The sequence below is a fragment of the Pectinophora gossypiella genome, unplaced genomic scaffold, assembly GCF_024362695.1.
Source record: "Pectinophora gossypiella unplaced genomic scaffold, ilPecGoss1.1 Pgos_66, whole genome shotgun sequence".
Lineage (NCBI taxonomy): Eukaryota > Metazoa > Arthropoda > Insecta > Lepidoptera > Gelechiidae > Pectinophora > Pectinophora gossypiella.
The window spans coordinates 194,872-201,730 of record NW_026063276.1 but is presented as its reverse complement, the minus strand read 5'-3'; the positions used below and the strand labels follow the sequence as shown (position 1 = coordinate 201,730).

The window sequence follows — 6,859 nt, the reverse complement described above, 5'->3', positions numbered from 1 at the left end:
CCTATTAAATCTTGGTCAAATTCTATCGTGAGTGAAAAAAAATCAAAATGGCGGAAAAACAAGATGGCCGCCATACAAAATTTTGTTTTTTCATAAAATGTCTCGGTGGTAAAAATTATGTATGGGGATGTAATCGGAACGTCTTGTTGAGTATGGATATACTTCTCGATCTTGGAAAGCTGCTCCGCATCAGGGAGACACCCTACGGCCTGGCAAAACTATAATACCTGGAGCAATATTTTTTTCACGGAACCTATTTAAATCTTAGTCAAATTTAGTTGCCGGTGAAAAAAAATCAAAATGGCGGAAAATCAAGATGGCCGCCATACAAATTTTTCGTTTTTCCTGAAAATGCCTCGGGGGTAAAAATGATGTACAGGGATGTGATCGGATAGTCATGTTGAGTATTTCAATACTGCTCGATCTTGAAAAACTGCTCCGCATCAGGGAGACACGCTACGGCCTGGCAAAACTATAAAACCTGGAGCAATAAATTTTTCACGAAACCTATTTAAATCTTGGTCAAATTTTATCGCCGGTGAAAAAAAAACAAAATGGCCGAAAAACAAGATGGCCGCCATACAAAATTTTGTTTTTTTCAGAAAAATGTCTTAGAGGTAAAAACAATGTATGGGGGTGTAATTGGAATGTCATGTTGAGTATGGAAGTACTTCTCGATCTTTGAAATCTGCTCCGCATCAGGGAGACACCCTACGGCCTGGCAAAACTATCGCACCTGGAACATTTTTGTTTTCACGAAGCCTATTAAAGTCTTGGTCAAATTTTATCGCCAGTGAAAAAAAAACAAGATGGCCGCCATACAAAATTTTGTTTTTCCAGAAAATGTCCCGGGGGCAAAAACAATGTATGGTGGCGTAATCAGAAGGTCATGTTGAGTATGTAAATACTTCTTGATCTTCAGAAACTGCTCCGCATCAGGGAGACACCCTACGGCCTGGCAAACCTATCGCGCCTGGAACTTTTTAGTTTTCAGAATACCTATTTAAATCTTGATCAAATTCATTTGCCTGTGAAAAAAAATCAAAATGGCGGAAATTCAAGATGGCCGCCATACAAATTTTTAGTTTTTCTTGAAAATGCCTCTGGGATAAAAATTATGTATGAGGGTTTTGATCGAAACGTCTTTGAAAGTATGGAAATACTTCTCGATCTTTGAAAACTGCTCCGCATCAGGGGGCACCCCACGGCCTGGCGAAACTATCGCACTGAACCTTTTTTGTTTTCACGAAACCTATTTAATTCTTGGTCAAATTTTATCGCCGGTGAAAAAAAAACAAAATGGCCGAAAAACAAGATGGCCGCCATATAAATTTTTGTTTTTTCAGAAAATGTCTCGGGTGTAAAAATGATGTATGGGGGATGTGATTGAAATGTCAAGTTGAATATCCAAATACTTCTTGATCTTCAGAAACTGCTCCGCATCAGGGAGACAACCTACGGCCTGGCGCAACTATTATACCTGGATCAAATTTTTTTTCACACAACGTATTTAAATCTTGGTCAAATTCAATCGCACGCGAAAAAAACAAAATGGCGGAAAAACAAGATGGCCGCCATACAAAATTTTGTTTTCCCAGAAATTGTCACGGGGGTAAAAACTGTGTATGGGAATGTGATCGGAGTGTCTTGTCGAGTACGGAAAATGTTCTCAATCTTCGAAAACTGCTCCGCATCAGGGAGACACCCTACGGCCTGGCAAATCTATCGCACCTGGAACTTTCTTGTTTTTACGAAACCTATTTAAATCTTAGTCAAATTTTATCGCTGGTGATAAAAATTCAAAATGGCGGAAAAACAAGATGGCCGCCATACGAATTTTTCAATTTTCCTGAAAATGCCTCGGGGGTAAAAATGTTGTATAGAGGTGTAATCGGAACGTCATGTCGAGTATAAAAAATACTTCTCGATCTTTGAAATCTGCTCCGCATCAGGGAGACACCCTATGGCCTGGCTAAACTATCAAACATAGTACATTTTTTTTTCCACTATACCTACTTAATTCTTGGTCAAATTCAATCACCGTTGAAAAAAAATCAAAATGGCGGAAAAACAAGATGGCCGCCATACAAAATTTCGTTTTTCCAGAAAATGTCTCGGGGGTAAAAAATGATGTACGAGGTTTTTGTTTGGAACATCATGAAAAGTACGGATATACTTCCAGGTTTTCAAAAATTGCTCCGCATCAGGGAGACACTCCACGGCCTGGCAAAACTATAAAATCTGGATCAATTAGTTTTCGCAAGACGTATTTCAATCTTGGTCAAAATTAATTGCCGGTAAAAAAAACAAAAGGCGGAAAAACAAGATGGTCGCCATACAAAATTTTCGTTTTTCCTCGGGGGTGAATATGATGTATGAGGGGTTTGATGGGATCATCATGTTGAGTATGGAAATCTTTTTCGATCTTAAAAAACTGCTCCGCATCAGGGAGACACCCTACAGTCTGGCAAAACTATCGCACCTGGAACGATACTTTTTTTACGAAACCTATTTAAATCTTGGTCAAATTCTATCGCCGGTAAAAAAAAAACATTGATCGGAACGTGATGTTGAGTATTGAAATACTGCTGGATCTTCGAAAACTGCTCCGCATCAGGGAGACACCCTACAGTCTGGCAAAACTATCGCACCTGGAACTTTTTGTTTTCACGAGACCTAATTAAATCTTGATCAAATTTTATCACGCGGTAATTACACTTTCTAATCCATTCTGGCCGGTGTGTCAAGGTCATGGGCTTGTCGATCAGGATCGTGTAGTTCGTAACCATGGTAACCACGATCTCAAGCGAGTTGGTGGGGAGTAACCATGGTAATTACGAACTACTGTAATAGCGTCGATTTTCCCAATCTCGATGTGACTTTGACGCCTCGCTCTAGGTGCATTGTGTACTGTAATTAGCGATTATCATAGTTTAAATAAGTCGTGTGAAGGTACCCAGTTACAGTTTTCAATCATCCGTCCCTTTCCTTTTCGGTTGATAAGAAAATGACAGGTATAACTTCAAATAAACTTCGATAGTGTGCACTGGAATCAGCACCAACACATGTTACTCTTGCATATTTAGTAACAAGTAGGTAGGTAGGTAATAGAAATATTTTATAAAATACTAATAGATGACTTTCCAGGCTATTTTCTCAAAAAAAAAATACAGTTGGAGCTGTCCAGATTTAACGTGATAAATACGTAAATACCTATTTTCTCATTACTCGAATAAATAATTATTTATTTATTTATTTAAAAAAGTACAACCACATCACACATATTGAGCTTATTCCATAACTTAACTAGGTATTCTGACTGATATGTGTAACAATAACGGTGTACATAGCACTCACAATGTATAAACTAATTTACAAATATATTATTATTATTTTTTATTCAAATATATTATAATGCAATGGCAGTATATAAATTATCCGTAAAATTAGAAGGTTAAACGATCGCAAATCTGTACAGAGCCATCTATCTTTGTTTGGGAAAAGTAGTCTGGAAAGTCCCTCATTGGTACCTATAGATTTTGTAATGATATTTGTCTTGTATTTAAGCCAATAAAGACTACCAAAGGATGTTTGATGTGGATGTGGAAATCTGGTCTCAAAAGGTCATAAGTACACTGTCAGTAGGTAGGTATATAGGTACCTACATTAAAATGCAACTAACAATTTTGAAACAACAAAAACACTGATTGTGAGATCTAATCGGTTGAAGTGGTGGTAAACGACGTGATTACTATTTATATTTTTCAAAATTATTTTAAAATGAAACAATTTTATTAAAAGACAATGAAAGATATATTTTTAGAAATAAGTTGTTTTATTATATATTTAAAATATCATAAGTAGGTGCAACCACACAAATATTTCTACATTTAATTAAATAGTTGAAATAAAACAGCAACTTAACCAAGTACTCTCAGCCTCCATGGTCCAGTGGCTGACTGTTGGGTCAACACATCTGGAGGTCCTAGGTTCAAATCCACAAAAATTACTTTGTGATCCCCAGTTTGGTTAGGAGATGACTGGCTGATCAACCGATTGCCTGAAGTATGCTTCGAATGGCATGTTAAGCTGCTGGTCCCAGTTACTACTTACTGATGTTAGTACATAGTCAAAACATAAATCATGTCAGGGAACTTAATATGGTAACATATTAGTAAGTAGGTATAGAATAAACTTGACAATAACATTAAAATATATGGGTTATGTGCCTAACTAGCTTATTTAACTATTTAATGATATGATAATATAAATTATAAAGTGATTTAAGCTCATAGTTTAACAACATTTATGAACATAAATAGCTACTAACTACATACAATGCAACAGAACGGCACACTTAACACAGCTCTTATGTTCACTAGATATTAATACTTTTGAGGTGAGCTCATCCTGCAAGCAACGCATACATGAGCATCCATCAGGAATCTGAAAGCAAATATGAATGTTCTTAAAAAAATAATTGTAGTTTTGATGTCCCATGTACAATAATATATTTTTTCTACTCCTCTACTTTAATCTGGCATTTAAATAACCAAAAAGTCTAATATAAGTACATACATAATTAAACTCTTTGAAAAAGTGTACGCTCTATGGCCTATAAAAGCATTGTTTACAAAGTGTAACTGTACTATAATGTCGCCAAAAAAGCATTGTTGTTGTTTTTTTTTTTTTGACCTGGAAACTGGCACCTTTACTTTGTTTGGTGCCATAGATATACTATAAAAAAAAAGTATACATTTGCCGCCATTTTCCGCGCGTTGGAAAATAATTTTTATAAATAAAATTTTTCTTTGTATAATTTTTGTTTCATTTAAAATTACGTCGTCGTAGAAAAAGTATTGTATGCAACGTTGTATAACTAGGTCAAAAAATGCTCGTGGCGTCTCTTATTGCGATGTTCGCCAAGGCTCACATCGCAACTCACGCCACTCGCATTTTTTGACCCTTCTTATACAACTGTTGCATAAAATACTATTACATAATATGCCTGATTATAACAATATTATTAAATCTGTAGGGATGAAATTACAATATGCCAACTTAAGTTGCCTTATAACAATGAGGGTCTTTCTAATTGACATTCCCCAAACACATGATAGATGGCGTTGTTCACTTTTAACGTGATAATTACCTATTTTCTCATTGCTGGGGTACATCATTATTGAAAAATGTAATGTAATGATGGAATCATCATATATATAAAACTAATTGTTTCTTGAAATTACACATTATGTATAGAATGACATTGCTACCTATATTGCTTCTCTTTATTTTGATCAGAATAATAATAGGTGGAAGTTGTATCATCATAATATACCATCATCATTTATACCCAAAAACAAAGATAAAAGATGCATATGTCTATTATCCATGAAGTTAGAAGTTTAAACGAAGAAAAAACTTAACAATGTCATTTACCTATTGTGTTTTTGGGGAACACCGATTGGAAAGTCCCCCATTATGATAGAAACACATAAAACCTTTTAAATAGCTCTTACACAATGTAAATTATAATCCTTAATATTTTAGGGTGAATATCAAAATGTGCCATGTTTGGTGGCAAACTTTCATATTTTGTTTTTCGTGAAAAAAACCCAATTTTTTACGAAAATTAATATGAAAGTTCGCCACCAAACTTGGCACATTTTGATATTCACCCTATTACCTGTCTCGGAGATATTTTTGTTTTTCTATATAATGTCACTCTTCATTTCTTTCCCTAAGCTTATGGCCTGTGATTTTGTCTTCTTGTATGCCTTCCCAAAGATATTCCACAACTTATACAGACACATTGCTTCCAACTTATTATTATTAACTCTCGGACTGGAACATTCATCAGGAGACTTGTTATTGTTGCTTGCATCTCTTAGTATGAGTTACACACAAAGTCGATCAGCATCTAACACCTATAAATAAATAACTTTATAATAACAGTGTCATTCGATTGTATATTACTTACATTGCAATTTATCAACGAACATTATTCACAAATTTTTTATCATTTCGGCTTTATCCAAAACACATAATGGTTCTGGAAGTTTTACCAGTTGAATATCCACGCAAAAACGGGGAAGTAGGGCTCGACTCGATGAATTTGTAAGTTACAAATTCCAACAAAGTAGGTAGGAAAAAAGTAGCACAGGAAAATATCAATACATTTTTTTTTTCCTTTTGCCCATTTCAGGGATATCAATACAATAGATTTTTTTTTTGTTTTAGTTTTCCCCGCAGGGTAAGGCAAAGGGAACTATGCCCATACAGCCATGTCTGACGTATTTTTTTTTTTTGATGATTAATGAAATGATGAAAGGTGATGATGATGAAACCTAAGCCCCCCCACCCTCGAAGTAGACTCCTACTCCGAACCCCAAACGAATTAACTCAAAAGTCCGCATAAACTTTTGAGTTATGAAGCGGCTTCCCGGCACGAAGCGAAAATAGGCAGATACACTTTGTTTATTGAATACTCCAATATAATAACACTCGCGAATGTCTTCCGACTAACTTAATGCGATCATTAACCACAAAACACCACTTCGTATTAATTATTTAGATTACTCAATGAAGAAAGCAACTGTCCCGTTCCCGTTTCCCGCCGAAAAGCCTCAATACAATAGAACTTCGCCAAATTGTTCACCAACGAGAAAAAAAAAATTTTTTTTCTCCGAAGGGTAAGGCAAAGGAAACTATGCCCATACAGCCATATCTTAATATATTATTTTTTTTCTTGATGATTAATGAAATTATAAAAGGTGATGACGATGAATGATGAAACCTAAGCCCCCACCCTCGGAGCAGACTCCTACTTCGAATTAACTCAAAAGTCCGCATAAACTTT

General features: G+C 35.4%; 1 long non-coding RNA gene across 1 annotated transcript; it reads right to left on the bottom strand.

Moving 5' to 3' along the window:
• Positions 1 to 3,882: 3,882 nt before the first annotated feature.
• On the bottom strand, positions 3,883 to 6,357 carry LOC126381605 (uncharacterized). Its single transcript, XR_007568893.1, has 3 exons — positions 6,001 to 6,357; positions 5,687 to 5,927; positions 3,883 to 4,446 (listed from the first exon to the last, which is right to left on the bottom strand). It is a non-coding gene; the product is annotated as an uncharacterized LOC126381605 (long non-coding RNA).
• Positions 6,358 to 6,859: the final 502 nt, after the last annotated feature.